The following is a 7,141-nucleotide window of genomic DNA, read 5'->3' as shown; positions in this document are numbered from 1 at the left end:
GCACTCCACAACCGTGATATTTGGTACCAGGTATTAGATGGAGCACAGAAATAGCTGTTTTAAATTTTATCGAAATCGGTTCAGATTTGGATATAGCTTCCATATATATCTTCATCCGATTTCGGGTTAATTGGCCACCAAATGGCCAATATCAGCCCAAATGGCCCGAATTTTGGCACATGTGACCGAGATTAGCCTTAAAGCAAATACAATAAATTTGGAGAAAATCGGTTCAGAAACAGCTTTAGCTCCCATATATATGTTTTATCCGATTTGGTGTTTAAGCCTCTCACATTCGTAATATGCACTCCACAAGAATGATATTTGGTACCAGATAAAAGATACAGCCAGAAATAGCTGTTTGTAACTTTATCGAAATCGGTTCAGATTTGTCATATATATCTTCATCCGATTTCGGGTTAATTGTGCACCAAATGGCCGATATAAGTCCAAATGGACTGAATTTTAGTACATCGGACCAAATTCAGCATAGAAGCAAGTATATCAAATTTAGTGAAAATCGGTTCAGATATAGATATAGCAACCATATATATGTTTCATCCGATTTAGTGTTTTAGTCCCTTACATTCGTAATATTCACTCCACAACCGTGATATTTGGTACTAGGTATTAGATGGAGCACAGGAATAGCTGTTTCAAATTTTACCGAAATCGGTTCAGATTTGGATATAGCTCCCATATATATCTTCATCCGATTTCGGGTGATTGACCACCAAATGGCCGTAATAGCATCAATTTTGGCAAATCCGACCGAAACCAGCTTAGAAGCAAGTACACCAATTTTAGTAAAAATCGGTTCAGATATAGCTATAGCTCCCATATATATCTTCATCCGATTTCGTGTTAATTGTGCATCAAATGGCCAATATCAGCCCAAATGGCATGAATTTTCGTACATAAGACCGAAATCAGTCTAGAAGCTAATACGTCAAATTTGGGGAAACCCGGTTCAAAGATAGCTATAGTTCGTAAAATGCACGATAGAATTAGATAGATTTTGATTTTGTACCAAATATCTCATAGAGCTCTGAAATGCCCTGTATAAACCTTTTTACGAGAGCTCTACTAAATATGCATAGTGGTGTAGGGTATCATATAGTCGGCCCCGCCCGACTTTTGAGCTTTCCTTACTGGTTTATATTGCATGATTTTTTCCATTTTGACTCACTATTTTGGAATGTACATTTGTTGTGTTTTTTTTTTTTAATTGAGTTCTAATATGATGTGTAGTCTTTTTGGGTAGTATAAAGCGACGACAATTATGGAGTGGCGGACCTAAATAGATGATGTCAAAATAATTTAACGTGGTCAAACCAAAGTTAAAGGATAATTACTTTTTTCAAAATTGCTAAAAAATCAAAAAAGAGCCTATAGCATTGCAAAAACTTTAAAATCGGGAAAAAATAGAGAACATTTTTTCAATGGAATCAAATTTCAAAATAATAGTAAGGACCAAACTTCGTAAGGACCTATAAACATTCGCTGTAAAAAACCTGCGAACAAGTTGAAGATTTTTTTCAATTTGTTTATTAGTTACAATGCTTATAACTCTAGAACGTTTTGACGGATTTTAGCAATTCATGCAACTTCGGAATGAAATCTTGGGAAAACATGCCAATAAAAATATAAAAAAAAAATCCTTTTGGCGTGAAATTTTTTCAATTTAAAAACTATATAGAAGTGTACATTTTTTATTGTTTTGAATTCTGAATGAATAATGTCAAAAATTAAATAGTACCCAATACGATGTTAAATAGCGATCTTTCATGTCTGAAATTGGAATTTAGCTTTCAACTCCAGGATCTACATCGTGCTTCAGCTCAAAGATGCGAACACATTTAAAAAAAAAAACGGCAGAACATTATGGGGCTCATTTCAAATCGGGGACCTACCTACTTCTTTCACATGACAATAATCCGTCCAATGAGAACTCAATATGCAAAATTTATCGGCACTGAAATCGCAAAAAGAAGAGGGAAAAGGATTTCTATTCTTTCAGAAAATCTTCCTAAACTTTCACGATACCTTAAATCGCTTTTGCAGTTCATGACATTGGTCATAACCCCCGGATAAGGATACAATCCGATTTCAAGTATATCATACATTTTAACCATATTTTCATACTCATTTCGGCAAATGTTAGTAATTTGGGAAGAAACCATCCTTGCAAAAAATGATCACGTTTTGTATAACCAACATATGATTTAAGGAACCGGACATTTGTTTAATCGTCTTTGAATTATACTATGGTAAAAGATATGGACATTATGGGTCTCCAACGCGCAATTTCAATGATAAATACTACTTATTACTTTAAAAACACGTAAAACAATTAAGTTCGACCGGGCAGAACTATTATTATCATCCACCTTAGGATAAAGGAAACATTTTTATATAAAAGTATCTGAATTCAAGCGTGTTTCACTTTAAACTTCATGTACCAGAAAGACGGTTTGGTTAACTTAGTTAAAGTTAACTTATCAAAAAACCATAAAGTGAATGAGGCCGTTATATGGGGCCATACCAAAAGGGGAACCTCTGTTGACAGTTTTATACTTCAAGGATTGTCATCTATCAAACCTTCTAAAATACCAAATTTGATACAATTATGTGCGTAAATGTGACTAGGATATAACGTTACCTACCGATATTGGAAGGTAACGTTATATCCTAGTCACATTTACGCACATAATTGTATCAAATTTGGTATTTTAGAAGGTTTGATAGATGACAATCCTTGAAGTATAAAACTGTCAACAGAGGTTCCCCTTAGACAAATCTGAGGAGAAATGTGGCAGAAATCATCAAAATACCGAATTTCGAGAGATACCGTTATATGGGACTATACCAAAACGTGGGCCGATAGATCATTTTCAATACCAACCATCCTATACACAATACAAATTGTTCTGCTAAATTGATTTGATTGATTGATGCTCTATGTCAAATAATGTAGGCTGTATCGTAATTTCAACAAAGAGACATACAGACGGACAAATCGACTTAGAATTTTGTGCTAATTATGAATATACATGTGTATATTCTATGGGGTCTATGACGAATATTTATGGATGTTACAAATCGAATGAAAAGGTATATATACCCTCCTTTCCAAGGTGGAGGATATAATAAGCATTAAAGACTAAAATTACGGACCGGCAACGCGGACCGGGCCAGCTAGTATATAAGTTAAGTATTTTGGGAATTTGTATGGTGTTGTTACACCTTCTTTATTCCAGTTCTCTTATCAAACTAACATATTAAGATACTTAAAGCTATGAATAAACTTATAGTACGTTCATATATATGAGGGTTAACCAACTGGGTTTGGATTTAAATTGTCATATCCATTATTTTTACTTCAAATAAATCCTCTCAAAGTAGGTTAACCCTACAAAAAGTTCTAACGTAAACATGGCATTATAATTATTGTTTTCTACTGCTGACTCTGCGCCCTTTTTGTGGAGTATTATATTGCATCGTTTGACCGAAGTATTAGGGTAGGACTATGGAGATTGTGTTAACTCCTCCCCTACTTAAGTAAGGGCCGTCCTCGGGTCTATTGTAGCTATCAATGACAGCTTCAATAACATCGCGTTTTACTGTTCGTCTTCGACACAATTTGAATGGAATATAAAGACTGATGATTAAAATAATGCTTATAAGTCCAGAGACCGCTGGACCGGTTATTGTCCTGTTCTTCACGACATCGATGTGTTGTAAGTTTTCAAAATTTAATCTTTGAAGATACGGCAGGCTCAATATCTCTTGATGACTTGTGATATTAACTATAGTAGATATAGCCGACGTCGGTACCATCTTCTGGTTTTTGTATATGGAGTCATTAATACTGATTTCATCTTCAAACGTAATCAAATATGTACCGGTAATTATTGTTACGGTTCCTTCTGGGTTTTTTATAGTGGCTCTGTTGTCGTTTATTTTCATGACGCCATCATCGACAATCTCCAATGGTTCAAGATGAGTTGGTCTTGTGCTGCAGTGTGCTATAGTACCCGAATGAAGCTGTTGAGCACAAGTTGGTTGAGAATATTCTTGACAAAATGATGAAGTTAGCGTTGAGGTACAGTTTCCTATTGCAATTATACGATTTCCACAATTAGCGACTCTGTTGGTTTCAGCAAGATGTAGTATTGTTGGACGGGGTGCATAATTATTTTCTTACATACTAATTTGGGCTTGGGATATTTAATAAGAAAATGCAACATTTCATTATACAGTAGGACCTTAATTAGTGATACTTCTAGCAAGTCTGTTACAGTTGTAATTTGTTGAACTTATTTGTAATAATTCATTTACATCATCGGAATCTAATAGCGTAGGATTAATTACATCTGCTTTTACAAGAGTGATTGATAGCATTAATGTTTCGATTTCCGCAATTATAATTCTGTTTCGAGCAAGTAGTATTTCGTATAAATACCCTGTATGAATTTGTTCAGGTTTAGCATTTCCAATAATTTTGTTGACAATATCTGTTAACTTATTTATCTGATCCTGTGTTTTAGAGTTGATTGAAACCTTCATTGAAACCTTCCTTCCTTCAGTTCCTTCTGTCGGAATTTCTGTTCCTCAAAGTCGTCAAAATCGGGAGTCCCCGCTATTATTTTTAGTGCTGTTCCCAAGATGTTAATACTTCTCGCGTGTCTGTGGTGAACATACAATGATTGTAGGAGGGAGCGTATTCGCTTAATATCAGACTCGAGTATTTTCACCATATGCGAGGAGGGGAAATGTTCCATAAGTTTTTCGGTTTCGTCCGCAATTTCCAAATATATTGTCAGATTTGATGTATGTCGTAAGTAGTCAAAGTCCTGCCAAATTATAACATCCCCATCTTCAATCGGTATGTAGTCGGAGCCAGAATAGTCAATTAATTTTGTGGTAAGGGGTCTGATAAGCAACAGCATCAAAGTCCTAAAATTTGTTTAAAAGAGTTGTTAATTATAATCGGATTATACTAAATTTGAATTATCTTATGTTGTCCTTGTGGACCACCCTCCCTCTAATAAGAACCGTAGTTCCTAGATCGGCTTCTTTTGTTTCTTCAGAGTATAACGGGGTCAATTTGTTTCCTAGCCTTTTGTTGTTTTTCACTAGTACGGACTCACCAACTTCAAATGTTCTATTTTGCCTGGAGGCATTGTTTCTATTTAGTACGGTCTGTTGAGCTTTTGAAATTTTTTCTTTAATTTCCTCCCTTAATTCGGATGAGGAGAATTGGAAAATATCAATCGGTCGTTTGTTGGTTATTGAGTGAATAGTCCGATTATATTTTATGATTGCTAGTAAAATAAGGTCAACTGTGCTTTCCATTTTCTTTTCTAATTTGAGGCATCTAGTTATTTCAGAGAGTGTGCTATGAAAGCCCTCGACTTGTCTATTTGATGTGCTATGAAGGGGAGCAGCGTTTTCCACTTTAACATTAAATTGGTCCCGTAACAGGGACATAATAGTCTCAGATTTTAGTGAAGGTTCGTTGTCATAGTAAATATTTTCCGTGTGTGGAAAAAGATTCATTAGTTGTATAATCGGGCCTTTTAAATCTTTAAATATGTTGAACAACCGCAAACTTTGAAAATTTATCGATGCATGTTAGGAAAAATTTTTTATCCGTTTAAAATACATCGATATGAAGCATTTCGCTTACGTAAGATGGTGTTGGGGTTACCCCAAGCTCATTTTTCATAGGGTGTCTGTCGTATTTAGCCTTCGAACAGATTTTACAATTTGCAGCAATTTTATTTGCCAACTTTGCCATTTTTGGAAAATAATAACCAGAAAGTATCTGCTTAACATTTTCCTGAGATGCCCTATGGGCACGGTTATGTTCGATGGCAATAATTTCCCTCTGTTCATTTTCATCAAAAATGTCCTGGACAAAATTTTTGCAGTGCCAAAATTTAGTAGCGGGAAGGTATCTAACCAATTCATGCTGAATACAGGCTAAAGTTGGCAGATCGCAATGTATTGCATTTACGACATTTGGATTGATCACTGATTTTATTTCGTTTAGCAATGTTTCCCTGCTTGTGAACTCAATCATATGTCGAGTCTTCTCAGTAAAGACAATAAAATTTCTTTTAAGTAGGAAATTTGCCTTCCGGGGGACAATTTGATTCCTAAAGCAATTGACCGGTTTTTCTGTAGACTCAATGGTATAGGTCAAAGATATTTCGCTGTGTACTGTTGCGAGATCTGAGTGATTATCCTCTTCCAAAGTATTTAAAGATTGAGGCTCGAAATGTTTCTCGGTGCGCATAGATTCTACATTCAGAGTATGGATGTTCTGTCGTGAAAGGGCGTCCGCCACATAATTCTCCTTTCCAGGTTTATAAATAATTTTGGCATTATGTTCGTCAACATATGCTGCCCACCGTTTTATCTTAGCATTCGGGTTTCTATCAGAGACTGAAAATGTAAGTGGTTGGTGGTCTGTGTAAATATTTAAATATCTTACTCCATATATAAAGTTCCTCAATTTTTGAAGAGCCCAAACAATAGCTAAGAGCTCTCGCTCATTAGATGCATAGTTTTGCTCTTTATCTTTAAGGGTTCTGGAAATCATGGTGATTGGCCTCCCCCCTTGTGAGAGAACTGCTCCCAGACCCAATGAAGAGGCGTCTGTTGTAAGATCAAAAGGTTTTTTGAAGTCAGGATAAAGAAGCATAACTTCTTCAGAAGCAAGGATTTCCTTTAATTTACTAAAGGTCTGCATTTGCTCATCATTAAAATTTATTTTCACCCTTTTTGATTGAGAAGCACTAATCTTGCCGTTTTCGCCCTTTAGAATATCTGTTAGCGGCTTGGCGATAGATGCGAAATCTTTAATAAAGCATCTGTAATAACTTGCCAATCCTAGAAACGACCTTACGTTGAAGAGTGTAGAATGTGTTTCAAAATTAAGGATGGCCTTTACTTTTTCCGGGCTCGTTCTGATGCCATTTCTGGACATAAAAAAATCGAGGTATTCGACACTTTCCCGAAAGAAATGTGATTTTTCACAAGAAATTCTCATATTGGCCCCGTATAATCTCTCCAGTACCCACTCAATATGTTTCACATGGTCTTCTTCGGTTTCAGAGAAAATAATGACGTC

This window comes from Musca domestica, unplaced genomic scaffold, assembly GCF_030504385.1.
Source record: "Musca domestica strain aabys unplaced genomic scaffold, Musca_domestica.polishedcontigs.V.1.1 6, whole genome shotgun sequence".
Taxonomy (NCBI): Eukaryota; Metazoa; Arthropoda; class Insecta; order Diptera; family Muscidae; genus Musca; species Musca domestica.
Note: the sequence above shows the minus strand (reverse complement) of the source record.